General features: G+C 40.6%; 3 non-coding genes across 3 annotated transcripts; 1 reads left to right on the plus strand and 2 right to left on the minus strand.

The window, feature by feature from the left end:
- Nucleotides 1-19889: 19889 nt before the first annotated feature.
- Nucleotides 19890-19964, minus strand: Trnat-ugu (transfer RNA threonine (anticodon UGU)). Its single transcript has one exon. It is a non-coding gene; the product is annotated as a tRNA-Thr (tRNA).
- Nucleotides 19965-20344: 380 nt separating this feature from the next.
- Nucleotides 20345-20419, minus strand: Trnat-ugu (transfer RNA threonine (anticodon UGU)). Its single transcript has one exon. It is a non-coding gene; the product is annotated as a tRNA-Thr (tRNA).
- A 375-nt stretch (nucleotides 20420-20794) lies between these two features.
- Trnat-ugu (transfer RNA threonine (anticodon UGU)) lies at nucleotides 20795-20869 on the plus strand. Its single transcript has one exon. It is a non-coding gene; the product is annotated as a tRNA-Thr (tRNA).
- The last annotated feature ends 212 nt before the right edge of the window (nucleotides 20870-21081 follow it).

Genomic DNA, 21081 nt, shown 5'->3' on the forward strand with positions numbered 1-21081 from the left:
ACATGTTTCTCAATTGCTGGCGTGAAGTCACTGTTATACCTATATCTAAGCCCAGTAAGGAAAAACATCTTCCTTCTAGCTGCTCTCCATTTTCTCTCACCAGCTGTGCTTGCAAGGCGATTCAATGTATGATTCATGGCCGGCTGGTATGGTGCTTCGAGTCTCACAATCTACTACGGGCTACACAGTTTGGATTTCGTACAAGCTGGTGTGCTGTTGACCATCTCGTCACTTTGTCAACCCATGTCATGAATGGTTTCTGAGGAAATAACAGACTCTGGCCATGGAGAAAGCCTATTACACCTGCTGGAGGACTGGTATCCCCCATAATCTCTACACGTGGGGCTTCAGAGGCTGCCTGTTCCATTTCCCTTAGGAATTTTTGTAAGACCGAGTTTCCAAGCTAAGTACAGGTCCAGCCTTGTCCTACACCTTTATCCAGGAGAAAGAATTGCCTCAAAACTCCATTATGAGTGTCGTCCTCTTTGCTATGGCCATTCACCATATAATGGCCTGTCTCCCACCAGGCATCTCCAGTTCAGTTTTCCTGTGGAACAGATTGACCCAACCTCCTGCACTCGTACCGACCCACTGTGCATTCGAAATTAGACTATAGGTCTTCCATTTATTCATCTGCATGCGGGTAGAGCACTTGCCCGCGGAAGGCAAAGGTCCCGAGTTTGAGTCTCGGTCTGGCACACAGTTTTTATCTGCCAGGACGTTTCATATAAGCACACACTCCGCTGCAGAGTGAAAATCTCATTATGTAATCTTTGGTTACGGACCTCTGCTGTCTCTACAGCATATTTTGTGGACCCATCTCATTTTCTACCATTCATTGCGCTCAAAAATACATTATTTGCACTTTTTTTTTTTTTTTTTTTTTTTTTTTTTTTTTTTTTTTTTTTTTTTTTTTTGCAATGTTACTACGCCCAAAACCCAGCATGGTAGCCATTCTGTTCTGAGCGGGGGTTGCGGTTAATGGCTTAGTGGCCAGGTAACTGTTACTGTTGCTGTGGCTGTGGCTGTGGGGCACCTAAGGCGAGAGTCCCCACTGAATGCAGGCATTACTATGGCAAAAGACTCCCACATGAAGTGACTCAAACCTCCTTCAAGTAGTGGTCGCATGGCCCCAGTAGTCTCTTCTGAAGCTAAGACATAATATGATGCAGAAAGGTATCATCCTAAAATGTTCGCTTCCCTCGTTACCGCATGGGAGGAGCATAGGGCTCAGAGACAAGGCAAGAAATACTCCTCCCCTTAGTACTTGGACAGGTGGGGATTCATTTTTGACTACAAAGCTTTTGTTATACTTTGAACATCTCTAGGACAGGTATGGGGCAGTGGTCGCGATTTCAAAAATTAGTAGTGGCTCCATCCAGTTTAAAACTGCCTCTCCTGCCTGTGACAAGCTGGGAGATTTTACTGTCACTATAATCCTGCATTAAACTCTGAATATGCTACAGGGTTTCCACCTAGCTCTCCTTTTATGTACTGTTTTAGGAGCTGTTTGCTAATTACAAGTGATGATGTGTATTTTGTCCATGGTGTCCAGTCAGGACTGAAAGACAACACAGTGGATACTATAGCCTTCTTAGTCAAAGAGTAACCATCAAAGGTAATCTATCGCTGTGATGTCATGCCCCATATTCCTACTCCCATGTGGTGCTCCAAATGACAGTGATTTAGACACATGTCTTCACATTGAAGTGCCAGTCTTGTCTGAAGGGATTGTGGTTGTCTGTTTTTGCACTTCCCCCCACCCCCCATCTCTGTCAACTGTGGAGAGTACCATTCCTCCTGTAACACTTTCAAGTTTAAAAAGAAAATCCAGGAATACAGTCCCTCTTATGTCAAGAGACCAAAAAGAAACAAGATCTGTTACACCCTAAATGTATGACAATGACAAATGCTACTACTATGATGTCATCCTCTCCGGTGACTGTGCCATTGTCCTCTATGTCTCCTTTGGCTGGCCTACTGTGCCACCTGACTACCCCTGTTCCCATGGTGGTGCAGGGTCCTCCTCCAACTGCTCCCTCCATACCCTCTTTGATAATGTTGACTTGCTATTCATTAGGGATGTCAGTCCCCAAACTGCCAACCAGAGACGCATTGCCCTCCTCCTCCGCACCACTTACCAGGAAGGGGTCCCTCGGACACTGCATTCCCAGGACTCTGCTGACCTATGATTGGATGCCAGCCAGTGGCTAAAGAAGCCACAGGTTGCGGGTCATATGATATCACATTCCTCCTCTGCCTCAGAATCTTGTGCAGACAAGCCCAAATCTAAATTACCTATGGAAAACATGTCATCCGAAAGAGAGAGATTCTGATGACCCGTATGCCGCCAGATCCCATGTGTTCTGCATCTGTATCTGGGGTAGTGTTCCTGATTGCCACTATGAACCAACAGCCAAATGCTCAAACACTTATTAGTGCATGCCCAGTGTCATATCCTTGCCATTTTCAACCATATCTGGAGTGAAGATGTGTTCCTGTCACAGTGGGGAGAGAGTACGATTGTCGCAGTACTGAAACTGATAAACACCCCCTCGAAAAGGACAGCTTTTGTGTAATTAGCCTCACTTAAGATCTATGCAAGTTGCTGGAATATAAGGTACCAACACAACTGTCTGCTCACCAGGAGTCCTGGGGCCTTTTGGCTCTGTCCAATGGTGGTTTCCACAAAGGCCATTCTACTACTGAAACTTTTGACTGCCTGGAGTCCGCCACTTGGTCAGCTTTTTCTGGTGTTAATACCTTGCAGCTGTTGTCTGACTTGCATAGGGCCTAACACCACACAACATCACCACATCCTGGATACCCTCCATAAGTGGAGTCTCTGGTGTCAACTCCCAATTTATCTCCAGAACTTCTTGTCTTGCCATACCTTCTAGGTTAAAGTTGGTGCTTCCCACAGTACTCCCCATACACAAGAAAATGAGGTCCACAGGGCTCTGTAATGAGTGTGCCTCATTATATAGCAACTATCAGTGGTCTAGCTGCATCTGTGGGGTCCACAATTTAATCCTGCCTGTATGCTGACAACTTTGCTTCTACTGTGGCTCCTCAACTGTGGGTGCCATAGGAAAGGTACAGTCCTGGGCACTCACCCATCACTTCCACTTTTACACTTGCAAGATATGTAATGCACTTATGTCACTATCACACTATCATATTGTCTATCCCTATCCACAACTCTGCCTTGAGAACCAAATACTCAATGTGGTGGTGACTTTTCACCTTTTAGGATTGGTCTTTGATGCCCAGCTGAGTGGCTATCCCATATTTGCCAACTTGAGCAAACTTGCTGGTCACACCATAAGGCTGTGTTCACACTGTGTGCTCGACTGTGAGGACAAAAAAGGAGAAAATCCACATCCTGAAAAAGCTCTTCATGATGTATAAAATTATGGCACTTCATTAGATGAACATTTAATTACCATTAAAGATTTACTTTCTTGTAAAAAAAGTGTACTTTGCATTGAATTTGTTCTTTTTTTAAATTCTATAACGTTTATTGGTCACTTTTGAAAAAAAAAATGCAGTTAATCAGATTATTCTACACATGGTAGTGTAGCAGCTTCACTTCTTAATAAACCATTTACTTTTTCATAATTCATAACAGTCATTATGAAATGATGCTATTTGTCAACCACATGCAGCTGATTTAAAAATTGTGTAATGAGGGAGTTTGATAATGGGTAGCTTAGTGTTAAGTACATTTTAGACCATACACTATTGCAACAGAAATATAGGTGGAAGGTCAAAAAAATTTATCCGATGGTACTGACACATATCTGTCTCCATTTGCAAACAGTGCAGGATATAAAAAAATGAATTGCTAGTGATAATTTCAGCCATAGTCAGCCCGTATGTTATTTTAATGATCCATGCCTACAAAGATCCAAATATGTATAAATTTATCCCTTGACAACATCTCATTATAGTGGACAGTCGCATGCTATGATTTTACAATGGGCCACACCTTACATTATGAAAGACATACAATTATGTGTTGTCTACATCTACAGTTAGTAGAATATACATTTTGTATGTCCGCAGGTCATGGTCTTGTGGTAGTGTTCTGACTTCCTGAGCACGGAGTCCCGGGTTCGATTCCTGGTGGGGTCAGAGATTTTCACCTGCCTCGAGATGACTGGGTGTTGTGTCATCTTCATCATCATCATCATCATCATCATCATCATCATCATCATTCATCCCCATTACAGTCAGAGGAAGGCAATGGCAAACTACCTCCACTAGGACCTTGCCTAGTATGGCAGTGTGCATCTCCCGCATCATTCCCTTACACTCTGTCAAGGAGTATGGGACTCCACCATCATCATCACATTTTGTATTTGGAAGTGGAAGTGGAAGAGAAGAACAAATTTGTTTTGGTTGACAGCCAACACCGTGTTACTAGGAGGGGGCTGAAAGGCACGCATTTTAGCTCACGCAGGCTGGCGTGAGGTCTGGAACAGGACAAGGAAATTAGAATTTAAAATTTAGAAAAAAGGACGTAGCTGGTGGAATACTTAACTTTAGTCCATTAATGGTGAACGTCGGTCTTGATGGTACATGAATCAGTATCAATAGTAACTGATACATGCAGCTTTACTGTATGATTAAATGATGATGGCGTCCTCTTGGGTAAAATATTCCGGAGGTCAAATAGTCCCCCATTCGGATCTCCGGGTGGGGACTACTCAAGAGGACGTCATTATCAGGAGAAAGAAAACTGGCATTCTACGGATCGGAGCGTGGAATGTCAGATCCCTTAATCGGGCAGGTAGGTTAGAAAATTTAAAAAGGGAAATGGATAGGTTAAAGTTAGATATAGTGGGAATTAGTGAAGTTCGGTGGCAGGAGGAACAAGACTTTTGGTTAGGTGATTACAGGGTTATAAATACAAAATCAAACAGGGGTAATGCAGGAGTAGGTTTAATAATGAATAAAAAAATAGGAGTGTGGGTTAGCTACTACAAACAGAATAGTGAACGCATTATTGTGGCCAAGATAGACACAAAGTCCATGCCTACTACAGTAGTACAAGTTTATATGCCAACTAGCTCTGGAGATGATGAAGAAATTGATGAAATGTATGACGAGATAAAAGAAATTATTCAGGTAGTGAAGGGAGACGAAAATTTAATAGTCATGGGTGACTGGAATTCGTCAGTAGGAAAAGGGATAGAAGGAAACATAGTAGGTGAATATGGATTGGGGGGAAGAAATGAAAGAGGAAGCCGCCTTGTAGAATTTTGCACAGAGCATAACTTAATCATAGCTAACACTTGGTTCAAGAATCATGAAAGAAGGTTGTATACCTGGAAGAATCCTGGAGATACTAAAAGGTATCAGACAGATTACATAATAGTAAGACAGAGATTTAGGAACCAGGTTTTAAATTGTAAGACATTTCCAGGGGCAGATGTGGATTCTGACCACAATCTATGGGTTATGAACTGCAGATTGAAACTGAAGAAACTGCAAAATGGTGGGAATTTAAGGAGATGGGACCTGGATAAACTGAAAGAACCAGAGGTTGTACAGAGTTTCAGGGAGAGCATAACGGAACAATTGACAGGAATGGGGGAAAGAAATACAGTAGAAGAAGAATGGGTAGCTCTAAGGGATGAAGTAGTGAAGGCAGCAGAGGATCAAGTAGGTAAAAAGACGAGGGCTAATAGAAATCCTTGGGTAACAGAAGAAATATTGAATTTAATTGATGAAAGGAGAAAATATAAAAATGCAGTAAATGAAGCAGGCAAAAAGGAATACAAACGTCTCAAAAATGAGATCGACAGGAAGTGCAAAATGGCTAAGTAGGGATGGCTAGAGGACAAATGTAAGGATGTAGAGGCTTGTCTCACTAGGGGTAAGATAGATACTGCCTACAGGAAAATTAAAGAGACTTTTGGAGAGAAGAGAACCACTTGTATGAATATCAAGAGCTCAGATGGCAACCCAGTTCTAAGCAAAGAAGGGAAGGCAGAAAGGTGGAAGGAGTATATAGAGGGTTTATACAAGGGTGATGTCCTTGAGGACAATATTACGGAAATGGAAGAGGATGTAGATAAAGATGAAATGGGAGATAAGATACTGCGTGAAGAGTTTGACAGAGCACTGAAAGACCTGAGTCGAAACAAGGCCCCGGGAGTAGACAACATTCCATCAGAACTACTGATGGCCTTGGGAGAGTCAGTCATGACAAAACTCTACCATCTGGTGAGCAAGATGTATGAGACAGGCGAAATACCCACAGATGTCAAGAAGAATATAATAATTCCAATCCCAAAGAAAGCAGGTGTTGACAGATGTGAAAATTACCGAACTAAGTCACAGTTTAATAAGTCACAGCTGCAAAATACTAATGCGAATTCTTTACAGATGAACGGAAAAACTGGTAGAAGCGGACCTCGGGGAAGATCAGTTTGGATTCCGTAGAAATGTTGGAACACGTGAGGCAATACTAACCTTACGACTTATCTTAGAAGAAAGATTAAGAAAAGGCAAACCTACGTTTCTAGCATTTGTAGACTTAGAGAAAGCTTTTGACAACGTTAACTGGAATACTCTCTTTCAAATTCTGAAGGTGGCAGGGGTAAAATACAGGGAGCGAAAGGCTATTTACAATTTGTACAGAAACCAGATGGCAGTTATAAGAGTCGAGGGGCATGAAAGGGGAGCAGTGGTTGGGAAAGGAGTGAGACAGGGTTTTAGCCTCTCCCCGATGTTATTCAATCTGTATATTGAGCAAGCAGTAAAGGAAACAAAGGAAAAATTTGGAGTAGGTATTAAAATTCATGGAGAAGAAGTAAAAACTTTGAGGTTCGCCGATGACATTGTAATTCTGTCAGAGACAGCAAAGGATTTGGAAGAGCAGTTGAACGAAATGGACAGTGTCTTGAAAGGAGGATATAAGATGAACATCAACAAAAGCAAAACGAGGACAATGGAATGTAGTCAAATTAAATCGGGTGATGCTGAGGGGATTAGATTAGGAAATGAGACAATTAAAGTAGTAAAGGAGTTTTGCTATTTAGGGAGTAAAATAACTTATGATGGTCAAAGTAGAGAGGATATAAAATGTAGACTGGCAATGGCAAGGAAATCGTTTATGAAAGAGAAATTTGTTAACATCGAGTATAGATTTAAGTGTCAGGCAGTCGTTTCTGAAAGTATTTGTATGGAGTGTAGCCATGTGTGGAAGTGAAACATGGACGATAACCAGTTTGGACAAGAAGAGAATAGAAGCTTTCGAAATGTGGTGCTACAGAAGAATGCTGAAGATAAGGTGGGTAGATCACGTAACTAATGAGGAGATATTGAATAGGATTGGGGAGAAGAGAAGTTTGTGGCACAACTTGACTAGAAGAAGGGATCGGTTGGTAGGACATGTTTTGAGGCATCAAGGGATCACAAATTTAGCATCGGAGGGCAGCGTGGAGGGTAAAAATCGTAGAGGGAGACCAAGAGATGAATAGACTAAGCAGATTCAGAAGGATGTAGGTTGCAGTAGGTACTGGGAGATGAAGAAGCTTGCACAGGATAGAGTAGCATGGAGAGCTGCATCAAACCAGTCTCAGGATTGAAGACCACAACAACAACAACAACAACAATGGCACCTTGCTAGGTCATAGCAAATGACATAGCTTGAGGCTATGCTAAACTATCGTCTATGCAAATGAGAGCGTATTTTGTCAGTGAACCATCACTAGCAAAGTCTGTTGTACAACAGGGGCGAGTGCTAGGAAGTCTCTCCAGACCTGCCGTGTGGTGGTGCTTGGTCTGCAATCACTGATAGTGGCGACACGCAGGTCCGACGTATACTAACGGACCGCGACCGATTTAAAGGCTACCACCTAGAAAGTGTGGTGTCTGGTGGTGACACCACAAAATTAATTTCAGATGAGACTGTGCTGTGGATAGACTGCAGTAACAAGTTGCAACATTCTGTTTCATTCCTTTCTAGATGGAGATGAGAAGCAGCAGATGCTGAAAAACTTAATTACATTTATAGATGTTTCTATGTCTAAGTTTGGCTAATACACAAGATGTTCACATTCCGAGAACTACAAAAGTGTGGAACTATGTTTTTGACACTTTCATAGTGTTAACAATAATATGCATTAGATCAACCCCGTCTCCAAGTAAATGCCCTACCACATAACTATTGATATTGCCTTAGAGATGGCACTGGTTTCATCACATTAATTTCCAAAAATAAATACTAAGGCGAACTGCGTTTCAATGGCCTTTTTTCTGGCTCATTTGATGACAAAATTAGTAAGTCCTATTTCCTTCTAAGCTGTTTCCATTCTGGTTTTTCTAATTTAACTGGAAGAAAAATGTGTGGATTCGGCCTAGCCCCAAAAACTGCAGGACAGGTAAATTAATTACTATCGACTGATGTGTTGTATTCTCATGCAGTTCAGTTCAAACCAGGTTAAAGGATGAGATCTGCATGTCACTATTTCTGCTTCCACGCACTTTTATTTTTATTTTTATTTTTTATTTTTTGCCCTGCTTTGTGGACTTTTTCCCAGCAGCAAGGGTTCCTCACCCTTTCGCAGATGAATGTCAAAGGTAACACAGGTGCAACCAGAATGTTTCGCTACCATCCAATTAGAACCATCTTACAAATTGATAATTTCATTGTTCTATGGTTTTGTTTTCACATTGTGACACATTCCATCTTGAAGCACCTAAGAAATAGGGGGTTATAGAGTCACCCCATGAATATCAACTGATATTTAGCAGTTTTTTTATCTTTTCTCTTAGTGATGCTGTACTTTACAATGTATTGTCATATGGTGTGTGTGTGTGTGTGTGTGTGTGTGTGTGTGTGTGTGTGTGTGTGTGTGTGTGTGTACTTGAACTATATTACATGAAAACACAATCCATTCAAGATAGAGAAATTTGTCCAATGAATGATAGCTATAAATCAAAATATTATCTACTTTGTGTGCTAATACTTGTAATTGTCATTTAAATAAAATATAATATGAAGCATGTTTCTTGCCCAAAGACATCAATTTGCAAAAATGAAACAGCATCAGAGACCAATTAACATTATGTGTGATACTTCTGATAAAAACAGATTTGAGACATGTGATACATTTACTGCAAAACCTGAAATGTAGCTTCACCAGCTTGCACTGGTCACCAGCTGATGCCTGCTATATTAAACATTCTGCAGATTGACGGTATATCATGAGCCAACTCTCACCATGCTTACATGGCCTGGCTGCCAGTGTGAACACTGAAATGCAAAATGATGAGTATGAAATCCAAGCACATCTAGGCCCAGTGTTCAATGTGAATATGTACTCATACTCTTCACTGTGTCATTAACTCCAGCTGGGGTGCAGACCACTCTAGACTTCTGCAGCTATACAAAGCTCTCTTCTGCAGCTCTACAAAACTCTGATCCTGTTACTTCTTTATTATGGGAGCCTGGCATACGGCTCAGCAACCCCTTCAGCACTGCAGATGCTGGATGTGATACACCAGTGCGGGGCGCGACTTGAGACACGTGCCTTCCAAATCAGCCATGTGAACAGTGTACTCACTGGAATTGGTATCCCTGCTTTCCTGCTAATAATTGCTGCTCAACTATGCAATACACATTTGTTGCTTCCTGAGCATCCAAACTAACGTGTCCTTTTTCCTGGTGGTGATATCCACCTCCTACAAAAGAGGCCAAGGCCTGGAGTCATGATCACAGTTCACATGCAGTCTCTGTTCTGAACTCCATCTTTCTGTACTGTCACCTTTTGTCATTCAGTAATCCCATGTGCCCCAATGATGTGCACCCCACCATCATATCTCCTTAATCCTATAGTTTTAGAGTAGACCCTACAGTTTTCCGCTGCCTGTTCCTGGACATTCTTCACGCAGTTCCACACTCACGTTTTGTATACATTAATGGCTTAATGGCAAACTGACAAACCAGTTTTGTCTGCACACATGCACAATACAGTAAACTACATTCCCTGACAGTCAGATGCAGTACATTCACTGCAGGATTGGTGGCCATTGCTTGACCTCTCGACCACTGTCGTTCTCACAGTTGCAAGCCATTCTTAATTGGGAGTGGCTCCTTAGTTGTGACTATACAGAATGTCAGGCATACTCAAGGGTCTCACGGTGGACCGCATCTTACTGGGTGGTTGGTTGGTTTTGGGGAAGGAGACCAGACAGCGTGGTCATCGGTCTCATCGGATTAGGGAAGGATGGGGAAGGAAGTCGGCCATGCCCTTTCAGAGGAACCATCCCAGCATTTGCCTGGAGTGATTTAGGGAAATCGCGGAAAACCAAAATCAGGATGGCCAGACGCGGGATTGAACCGTCGTCCTCCCGAATGCGATGCATCCTACTGGGTTGCCCCAATTTGACACCTTAAAATGAAGCCTTACATTTGCTGACACACTACCTCTGGTACTAGCAGACAACATCAAAGTGGCAGATTTGGTTTTGCTTTGTATCCGTGAAAGTGGTTTTTACTCCTCTCTGTGTCTTAGTGCACAATAGCCTTGTCGGCCACTTGTGAATTTGGAGGAGTGTCCTGCAGCCTGCTCCAACCTGAGGGTCCCACAGCTATCCCTTCTCACTGGAATTGGTATCCCTGCTTTACTGCTAATAACTGCTTCTCATCTATGCAATACACATTTGTTGCTTCCTGAGCATCCAAACTAATGTGTCCTTTTTCCTGGTGGTGATATCCACCTCCTTCCCTTCCCACCCCTAAAATTCTTCTTATTCTTGGACGTCTGTAGATAATTGACAAAATCCAAGGAAAGAGAACAATGATGATGAATCTATCTTGTCTGTGTAGCTAGTTTTTTGTGGCACCGGAGGATGTGGAAGCAACCGAGATGCAGAGGGTGTCTCCAGTCACATACTGTGTCCAAGGGGTCTCCAGCTGCTTTCTGGGCAGAGCTAATCTCCTACCGTCCTCTCTCTCACTTCTACTTGCTTCTATGTTTTTGCTTTCTTTGTTCTTGGCTACAGTCAAGTCCATTGGAATTTGTCTTTTGTGTCCTTCCGGTCTGGGCTATTGCCAGTTTGATACACAAAAGGATGAGGGACCGATTACCAATGATCCCTTTAACCCCATCAATCGAAATCAATCAAAATCAGAACCAGAATCAACCAAAATCAACCAAAATCGGCATCAGAATCAACCAAAATCAACCAAAATCAGAATCAATCAAATTCAACCAAAATCAGAATCAATCAAAATCAGCCAAAATCAGAATCAATCAAAATCAACCAAAATCAAAATAAATCTATCCATCCATCCTCCTTCCTTTGAAAAAAGCTGTACATACATTCAGTCAGACCTACATACAGTTTCAAACTTTAGTTGGTTCTAAATAACTGCATTATCTATGTAAAGTCTAAAGTTAGTATTAATACTGTCTGCAAGATCATCAATATGCAACATGAATAGGGAAGGCCCAACACACTTCTCTGGGGTGCACCCAAAGTTACTTCTATATCTGCTGGTGACACTACATCTGAGATAACATGCTGCATCCTCCCTATTAGGAAATTCTCAGTACATATCAGTGTGACAACTGCTAAAATTGTGATTAGGATGAATGCACATTCAAATGACTCACTAGGTGCACAAGGAACTTGCAGGCACAGTGTTAAGAATCACAGTTGTGGAACATTCTCTACAGCATGTACTGAGTGGTACTGTCATCTACATCTCCTCTTCACTCTTCTCCACATCCATGAGCTTCCTACTATGTGAACACCCAGCCCCCTCATATTTCCATATCTATTTGATGTTGGCCAAATTCTTTTTATTTCTTTATTACAATTATTGATTTCTGTTTGCAAATTCAATCTTGCCTTTTCTGTGACAACTCTTGGTCCTACTCTATATATTCTAGAGATACTCCTCTGTATTGGAATTCCTACAGGAAATGTTTTGCACAGTTTATACCAATGACACTTCATTAGTCAGGCATATGAGACTTCTCAGTTTCTTATTAATTAATTAAGTAATTAATTAATTAGACTCTTCAAATGAGTTTTTGAATTGCTGAAATATAAAGTATCTAAAATTGCTACATTTTGTCTCTTCTGGAGCAACTGATGAGAGATGACAATCTGAATTCCTGTAGGTCTTCCTGTTGTGACTACAGTATAATAACTGTCAGTGTGTGCTGCTGCCCCCTACCCCATAAGCAAACTGACTGTCCTAGTAACAATTCAGGTTTGTAAAATTAAAATAATCAGTACTGGTATATTGTGTAGCATGCTATGTTCTTACTGATGTCCAGTGTACTTCTAAGACAAGCAAATTAATTTCTGATGTCACTGAACAAATATAAGTGCACCACATATTACAAACAAAAAACAAATGTTACCAATGGGCCATACTTTGGGCGTCTTGCTACACTTTCTAACTGATAAGACACATTTTCTTTCTACATATGTGGAAATGTTGTCTGTTCTTTCAGACATGTCCAAAAGAACAGACACCATATTTATATAAGGATATAGTTCTGGCAATACAGGCCATGACCTCCTTCTGTGTGGATGCACACGCATTACTCGAACTCTTACGGGACTTGGTAAGAATTACTTCCATGAGTAATGGTTGTGTTGGGTACAGACACTATGAATGTAGTGTGTGGACACATAAGATGAGAATTTGGGTCTTGTGGGAGGCATGTGCAAGATAGTCCCAGCAATTGCACTATCCTCTGTGCCCTCTGTGGCTCAGATGGATAGAGCATCTGCCATGTAAGCAGGAGATATGAGGTTCGAGTCCCGGTCGGGGGACTCATTTTCACCTGTCCCCATTGATATATATCAATGCCTGTCAGCAGCTGAAGGTATTAATATAAAATTCAAATTACATTTTCTTTCGTCTAGCATCTGTGCACCTTTCCTTTGTTCTTATGGTTCCGCTCCTCCAAACAAATATGCTCTTTTGATGTATATTAAAACTAGTATTTTAATTTAAAAAAATAAATGTGTAACCCATCAGCATATTATGGGTACTCTATTTTTATTTTTTAGAATTTGTTACACATGTGAAATAATTTATAGGTTTTAGTTTTAGAGCAACTGAAATCTGAATTAAGTAAAACACTAGTGAACAGCAGCACTTCACAGAATTTCTTTGTCATATAGCAATCACCGAAACCTTCCTAGATGAGGATCCGGTGAGACAGGTAGGGCTGAACCATAGTACCAGGAACATGGGTTTTGTTTTCTTGCCTGCAGCACTGGAAATGTAATGAGTCTCTCTCTTTTACATCTCTTTGTTCTTTGTAAGCAGTTTTATGATACATATTCATGACCAAAATGAGCCTTCCAGTTCAAGTGACTTCAGAATGAATTTTTCACTCTGAACTGAGTTGTGTCAATATGAAGGTTGCTGGCAGATTAAAACTGCATGTTACACAGAAATTTTGCATTTTGTGGACAAAATGAGCTATGGAAGCACAACTCACAAACTTTCTTCAGTTTTATTCCTGCCTGTACACAAACAGTCATAGTGTTAAATAAAAAAGTCTTTAAAAAGTTTTCTATCTGTTTCTGTTCATATTTTAACTATTAGCTGTATCTGTCCTTACACACAAAGTGCTTTTCGTAGGAGGAGAAGGGGAGAAGCTAAAAAATTATGCAACAAGAATGGCTGCTGTCCAAAAGTAGATGAGTAGCAATACAGCAGAGGAAGTGACGTAGCAAGGTTCACATGCTTTGACTGTAAACACCCTCTTCCTTCATTTTACCACTTCTTCGAAATCACTTACTTCCATGTCTGGTCACATAAGGTCCATGGATTATTTGCTTGATACATCATAATGATGTGGAGGGAGTGATGTAACAGGCACATCACAGATTAATTTTTAAATATGGTTAAATGCTCAAGATTTACTTTTTAATTTTTTTAAATATACATACGAAAATTAGTAATTCCTCAAATTTAAATATGAGGATGATGAGAGGATGGACAACAGAAAGAGCAATATTATTATTATTATTATTATTATTATTATTATTATTATTATTATTATTATATTTCTTTCCTTTCTCATATGTTATGTCTGGTTAAAAATGGAAAGTGACGTGGACCTGGATCAAGCGTGAATTCCTTTTAACTGTACAGTATATGTTACATTGCATTTAGGAACTTTCGCATAATTGAACATGTATCAATAATTACAGATTTCTGTAGTTGTATATATACATTTGGATGTAGCTGTATTGTGCTGATGTACTGGTGGATATTGTGTGGTATGACTCCTGTATTTGACAATATAATTGGTATAATGTCAACTTTACCTGATGCCGCATGTCCTTGACTTTCTCAGCCAGTTGGACGTATTTTTCAATTTTTTCTCTTGTTTTCTTCTGTATATTTATTGTATTGGGTATGGATATTTCGATTAGTTATGTTAATTTCTTCTTTTTATTGGTGAGTATGATGTCAGGTTTGTTATGTGGTGTTGTTTTATCTGTTATAATGGTTCTGTTCCAGTATAATTTGTATTCATCATTCTCCAGTACATTTTGTGGTGCATACTTGTATGCGGGAATGTGTTGTATTATAAATTTATGTTGTAAGGCAAGCTGTTGGTGTATTATTTTTGCTACATTGTCATATCTTCTGGAGTATTCTGTATTTGCTAGTATTGTACACCTGCTTGTGATGTGATCTACTGTTTCTACTTCTTGTTTGCAAAGTCTGCATTTATCTGTTGTGGTATTGGGATATTTAATAATATGCTTGCTGTAATATCTGGTGTTTAATGTTTGATCCTGTATTGCACCCATAAATCCTTCTGTCTCACTGTATATATTGCCTTTTCTTAGCCATGTGTTGGATGCATCTTGATTGATGTGTGGCTGTGTTAGATGATACGGGTGCTTGACATGTAGTGTTTTCTTTTTCCAATTTACTTCCTTCGTATCTGTTGATATTATGTGATCTAAAGGGTTGTAGAAGTGGTTATAAAATTGCAGTGGTGTAGCCAATGTATTTATATGAGCGATTGCTTTGCGTATTTTGCTAGTTTCTGCTCGTTCTATAAAGAATTTTCCTAAATTGTCTACCTGTCCATAATATAGGTTTTTTATGTTGATAAATTGCCTTCCTCCTTCCTTTCTGCTTAGTGTGAATCTTTTGTTGCTGAATGTATGTGATATATTCTATATTTGTGGTGTTGTGATTGTTTAATTGTATTGAATGCTTCTAGTTCTGTGTTACTCCATTTCACTTCTCCATATGAATAGGTCAATATTGGTATAGCATAAGTATTTATAGTTTTTGTCTTCTTTCTTGCTGTCAATTCTGTTTTCAGTATTTTTATTAGTGTTTGTCTATATTTTTCTTTTAGTTCTTCTTTAGTATTTGTATTATCTAATCCAATTTTCTGTCTGTATCCTAGATATTTATAGGCATCTCTTTTTTCCATCGCTTCTATGCAGTCACTGTGGTTATCCAATGTGTAATCTTCTTGTTTAATGTGTTTTCCCTTGACTATGCTATTTTTCTTACATTTGTCTGTTCCGAAAGCCATATTTATATCATTGCTGAATACTTCTGTTATCTTTAGTAATTGGTTGAGTTGTCGATTTGTTGCTGCCAGTAGTTTTAGATCATCCATGTATAGCAAATGTGTTATTTTGTGATGGTATGTTACAGTAATATTGTATCCATAATTTGTATTATTTAGGATGTTGGATAGTGGGTTCACAGCAAGGCAGAACCAGGAAGGACTTAATGAGTCTCCTTGGTATATTCCACACTTAATCCGTATTGGCTGTGATGTGATATTATTTGAATTTGTTTGGATATTAAGTGTGGTTTTCCAATTTTTCATTACTATGTTTAGGAACTGTATCAATTTATGAGCTACCTTGTATATTTCCAATATTTGTAGTAACCATGAGTGGGGTACACTATCAAAAGCGTTTTGGTAATCAATGTATGCATAGTGTAGTGACCTTTGTTTAGCTTTAGCTTGATGTATCACCTCTGCATCTATTATCAGTTGCTCTTTACATCCTTGTGCTCCTTTGCAGCAGCCTTTTTGTTCTTCATTCATAATTTTCTTCTGTGTTGTATGTGTCATTAATTTCTGTGTAATGACTGAAGTTAATATTTTGTATATTGTTGGTAGGCATGTTATGGGGCGACATTTAGCTGGGTTTGCTGTGTCTGCTTGATCTTTAGGTTTCAGATAAGTTACTCCATGTGTAAGTGTATCAGGGAATGTGTATGGGTGTGCAATGTAACTGTTAAATAATTTAGTTAGATGTGAATGTGTTGAGGTGAACTTCTTTAGCCAGAAATTTGCTATTTTATCTTTTCCAGGGGCTTTCCAATTGTGAGTAGAATTAATTGTTTGGGTGACTTCATGTTGCAAAATTTTCACTTCAGGCATTTGTGGTATCATCTTGTATGTGTCTGTTTCTGCTTCTATCCACTGTGCATGCCTGTTATGTTGTACTGGGTTTGACCATATGTTGCTCCAGAAGTGTTCCATGTCTGTTATGTTTGGTGGATTGTCTATTTTAATGTGTGTGTTATCTATTGTCTGGTAAAATTTCTTTTGGTTTGTGTTGAATGTTTGGTTTTGTTTCCTTCTATTTTCACTTTTTTTGTATCTTCTAAGTTGTTTGGCCAATGCTTGTAATTTCTGTTTGTTTTCATCTAATTGCTCTATCGCTTCTTGCTGTGAGATTTTACCTAACCTTTTTCGTTTTTTTCCTGACATTTCATTTCTGATAAATTGTGTTAGCTGTCCGATGTCCCTTCTCAGTTTTTCTATTCTGATCTGTAGCCTGTGTTGCCATGCTGGTTTTGTGGGTTTCTTCTGTGTGTTGGTTGGTTCTCATCTCTGCCTAGTGTGTATATTTAGCGTAGTGAGTGCTCCTATATAAAGCAGTATTTTCATTTACTTTGTTGTGTATGATTGTGTTGATAGTTTTTATTGTTGTTTCGACTTGTGGGTTATTTGGTGGTCTATGCAAGAATGGGCTAATGTCTGTATTTGTGTCTTTGTATTCTATATATGTCAGCTGAAATTTTTCTTCTATATCTAACATGTGTGTCACTTCGTGTTCTATTTGTGCTTGTTCTGGTGGCTGTCTTAAGATTTCGTTTTCCTTGGATTGTTTAATTGATGCGTGTTGTTCTTTGTTTGTTTGCTCTGGGATGTTTGAGTCCATTACTGTATTTTCTTCTTCTTCTGATTGCACATTATTTTGTTCCGGTATTTGTTGTACTTGTTGTTTGATGTTTTCTAATTCTGACTGGGGTATCCTGTTATTTTTGATTATTACATGGATCTGATCAGCTAGTCATCGTTCTGTTAAAAATTTCAATTCTGGGTATCTGGTAATAAATGTTGTGTATACTTGTGATCTGTATCCAGTTGTGTTGGTTCCTAGGTTTGTTGCTTGGTATTAACAGCACATTAGGTGTCGATTAACTTCATCTGACCATCTCATCCTCTGTCTTTGTTTTCCTTCTAGGGTGGTTGCAGGATGTATATCCTGCAAAACACTTCCATTTGGATTTAAATCATTTTCCAGTTGGCTAGCAGTGTCGTTACCATTGTGGGCGGGCATAGGGTTCAAGCGTCATCCCCGACCATGACGGCACTTGTCCGAGGCTTCTTTAGTTCTGTCCTGAACCAACTAATCACACTAAAAGGGGGGTTAGCCCTATTAGTGGTTTGTTCTTTTCGTCGCCTTTTACGACTGGCAGAAAATACTGGAGGCCTATTCTTTTATTATTATTATTATTATTATTATTATTATTATTATTATTATTATTATTATTGGTTTGTAGGGCAGTCAAAACTGCCTGTGCACAGTCCAGTGGTTTACACAGCCCAATTGTTTACACAGCCCAATTGTTTACACAGCCCAATTGTTTACATAGCCCAATTGTTTACACAGCCCAATTGCATACACAGTCCAATCTACCCACTGTCACAAATGATGGTAATGAAATGATTTGGGCAGCACGAACACCCAACCCTGGCCAGAGAAAATCCCCCAGTATGGCTGGGAATCGAATCTGGGACCCCATGATTCAAAGAGTCGGCATGGTGAAGCAACAAGTCCAGTGAATAAACCAGAATGAAAACCAATGACGTTAAAAAATTCATAATTGAGACAATGATGTGTATTGAGATCAGTACCAGAGTGCAGTGAATCACAACTGACTATCACTGTGCTGCCAGCTATAAACGACAGTTACGAATGCTGGCCAGTCAGGTGTGGCTTCGTATCCCATGCTACAGCAGTGCTTGCAGGCCATAGCAGTAGGGACTGGCATCTGTCATTGAGATCTGTGCATTTTGGCAGATTTTCAAACTCATGGGGTAGGGGTGCTAGATTCTTCCCAATTGAAATGGGTGTGCAAGGTCAGAAGTTCCACAGACGGTGCTTAGGAAAGCTAACAGGCAATAGTGCAAGCTCTGCTGGCCATGTATGGAAAGTTAGAATAAGAGGGACAACCATGTTCCGTGGCCTCCATGTCTTTGTTCAGTATAGGCCAGTACGTGTGTTGCATGATGAAGGCTTTTTTCTATGACATGCCCTGAAGCCCATTGCAGAGGGGTTGCCAAATGTAAGGGCATTGGGTGGAGGGAACGATGACACAGATGGTATCTGTCTCCATGTTGAGCAAGAGAACACTGGAGATGCTTGGTAAACGTCAGGTGAGGTGAGGTGTGGTGAGGTGAGGTGAGGTGAGGTGAGGTGAGGTGAGACCAAGTCTGGAGTTCGGCGTTGACACCCTATGAAAAATGCTTCAGATACCAACAACCTGGCCTCTCACCCCTATCCTGCTGCAAAGCCCATATTTTATGATGCACCATCAAATAGGATTGCAAGTGTCTGGTTTCCCATTACCCCTGCACAAATCATTCCCATCAGCTGTGCTGTGCCACCCTGTCAGTGTGGGAACAAGAGACTTTATGTGGGTCAAAGGCTGGGTTTGGGCCTGTGTGTAGGCACTGTAAGGTATCAGCATTTGCATGTCAGGCTGTGGGATCATATTTAAGAGTATAATAGTAGGAGCTGATGAAGAGTGCCCAACACTGGAGCCATTGAGTGGTCCAACTTGGATGTCAGGAGCACAGCTGTAAGAGCATGACCGTAATGAGGGAAAAATTGGCCTCATAGACATAAATGAGAGAACGTAATAATTGCCAAGCTCCTTTTTTGATCTGTGAATTAGTAATATATTATGCACATGTTAGCTTGCATTTACTGAATATCAACATGGAGTCTCATGTCACACATGAGAAGCATTTTGGGACTGCCATCAAAGAATACAAAGCTAGAGATCTTCACAGTGAAGTCTGTAGTAGAGAAATGCCAAAATGTACTACACACAAAACACAGATTAATTCTGCAACCCACAGACAAAACACTGGTGTGGCTGCTATCACTACAGAAGCACCTCAGAATAGTGTTGGCGTGCTCCTCTTCTCAGTTTATTGAAAACATATACAAGTTGCACATCGATCAACTGTTCATCAGCAGACATACATCTACTGCTGTGCTTATCACTGTTCTAATATTGCTGCAAAAATAAATCTGAGACAGGACCAAGCAGCACCCAATGCGAGCTTGAGGTTGTAGAGTAAGGTGGGCATTATGTTGTGAGCAGAGAGTACTGTTAATGGATGGAACATCCTTGTTTCCAAACAAAACTCACAGCTCACATTGTGTATTTTGGCAGTGCTGTGATGGTATTTTAGTCGAATACATATACTAAGCTAATTTGCAAAGAAAGCAAACATAATACAATAATGATAATTAAATAGACACCCTAGCTGCAAACAGGCGTTGTTATACTTCACTGGGGACATGTTGAAAATGTGTGCCCCGACCGGGACTCAAACCCGGGATCTCCTGCTTACAAGGCAGATGCTCTATACATCTGAGCCACCAAGGGCAAAGAGGATAGTGCGTCTGCAGGGACTTATCCCTTGCACGCCCTCCGTGAGATCCACATTCCCAACACGTCCACACCACTACATTCATAGTGTGCCTAATAGATGTTTGCCTAATAGATGTTTGCCCATCATACTCATTACTTGTGGCAGATTAATCTACCAAGTCCTGTACGAGTTCGGGCATAGCGTGTGCGTTCACACAAGAAGGTCAAGGGCCGGGAAGTCATATTTTAACTATATATGATGGTAGTATCTGTTCACGAAAGAACACATACCATGGATGACCATGCAGCTTTGCTAGAAATGAAATGATAATTAAATAGACACCCTAGCTGCAAACAGGCAATGGTATACTTCACTGGGGACATGTTGAAAATGTGTGCCCCGACCGGGACTCGAACCCGGGATCTTCTGCTTACATGGCAGACGCTCTATCCATCTGAGCCACCGAGGGCACAGAGGATAGTGCGTCTGCAGGGACTTATCCCTTGCACGTCCCCCGTGAGATCCACATTTCCAACATGTCCACACCACTACATTCATTTCTAGCAAAGCTGCATGGTCATCCACGGTATGTGTTCTTTTGGGAACAGATACTACCATCATATATATATAAATATGGCTTCCCGGCCATTGACCTTCTTGTGTGAATGCACACGCTATGCCCGAACTCGTACGGGACTTGGTAGATTAATCTGCCACGAGTAATGTGTATGATGGGCAAACATCTATTAGGCGCACTACGAAGGTAGTGGTGTGGACATGTTGGGAATGTGGATCTCACGGGGGTTGTGCAAGGGATAAGTCCCTGCAGACGCACTATCTTCTGTGCCCTCGGTGGCTCAGATGGATAGAGCATCTGCCATGTAAGCAGGAGATGCCGGGTTCGAGTCCCGGTCGGGGCACGCATTTTTAACATGTCCCCAGTGAAGTACATCAACGCCTGTTTGCAGCTAGGGTGTCTATTTAATTATCATTTCATTTCTAGCAAAGCTGCATGGTCATCCACGGTATGTGTTCTTTCGGGAACAGATACTACCGTCATAATACAAGAACTCTGTACCAAGCTGTTGGAGAGCACAGGGCCCTTATTTGGAAAGAGGTAACCCTGAATAAC

The sequence above is a fragment of the Schistocerca serialis genome, chromosome 4 (assembly GCF_023864345.2).
Source record: "Schistocerca serialis cubense isolate TAMUIC-IGC-003099 chromosome 4, iqSchSeri2.2, whole genome shotgun sequence".
Classification (NCBI taxonomy): domain Eukaryota; kingdom Metazoa; phylum Arthropoda; class Insecta; order Orthoptera; family Acrididae; genus Schistocerca; species Schistocerca serialis.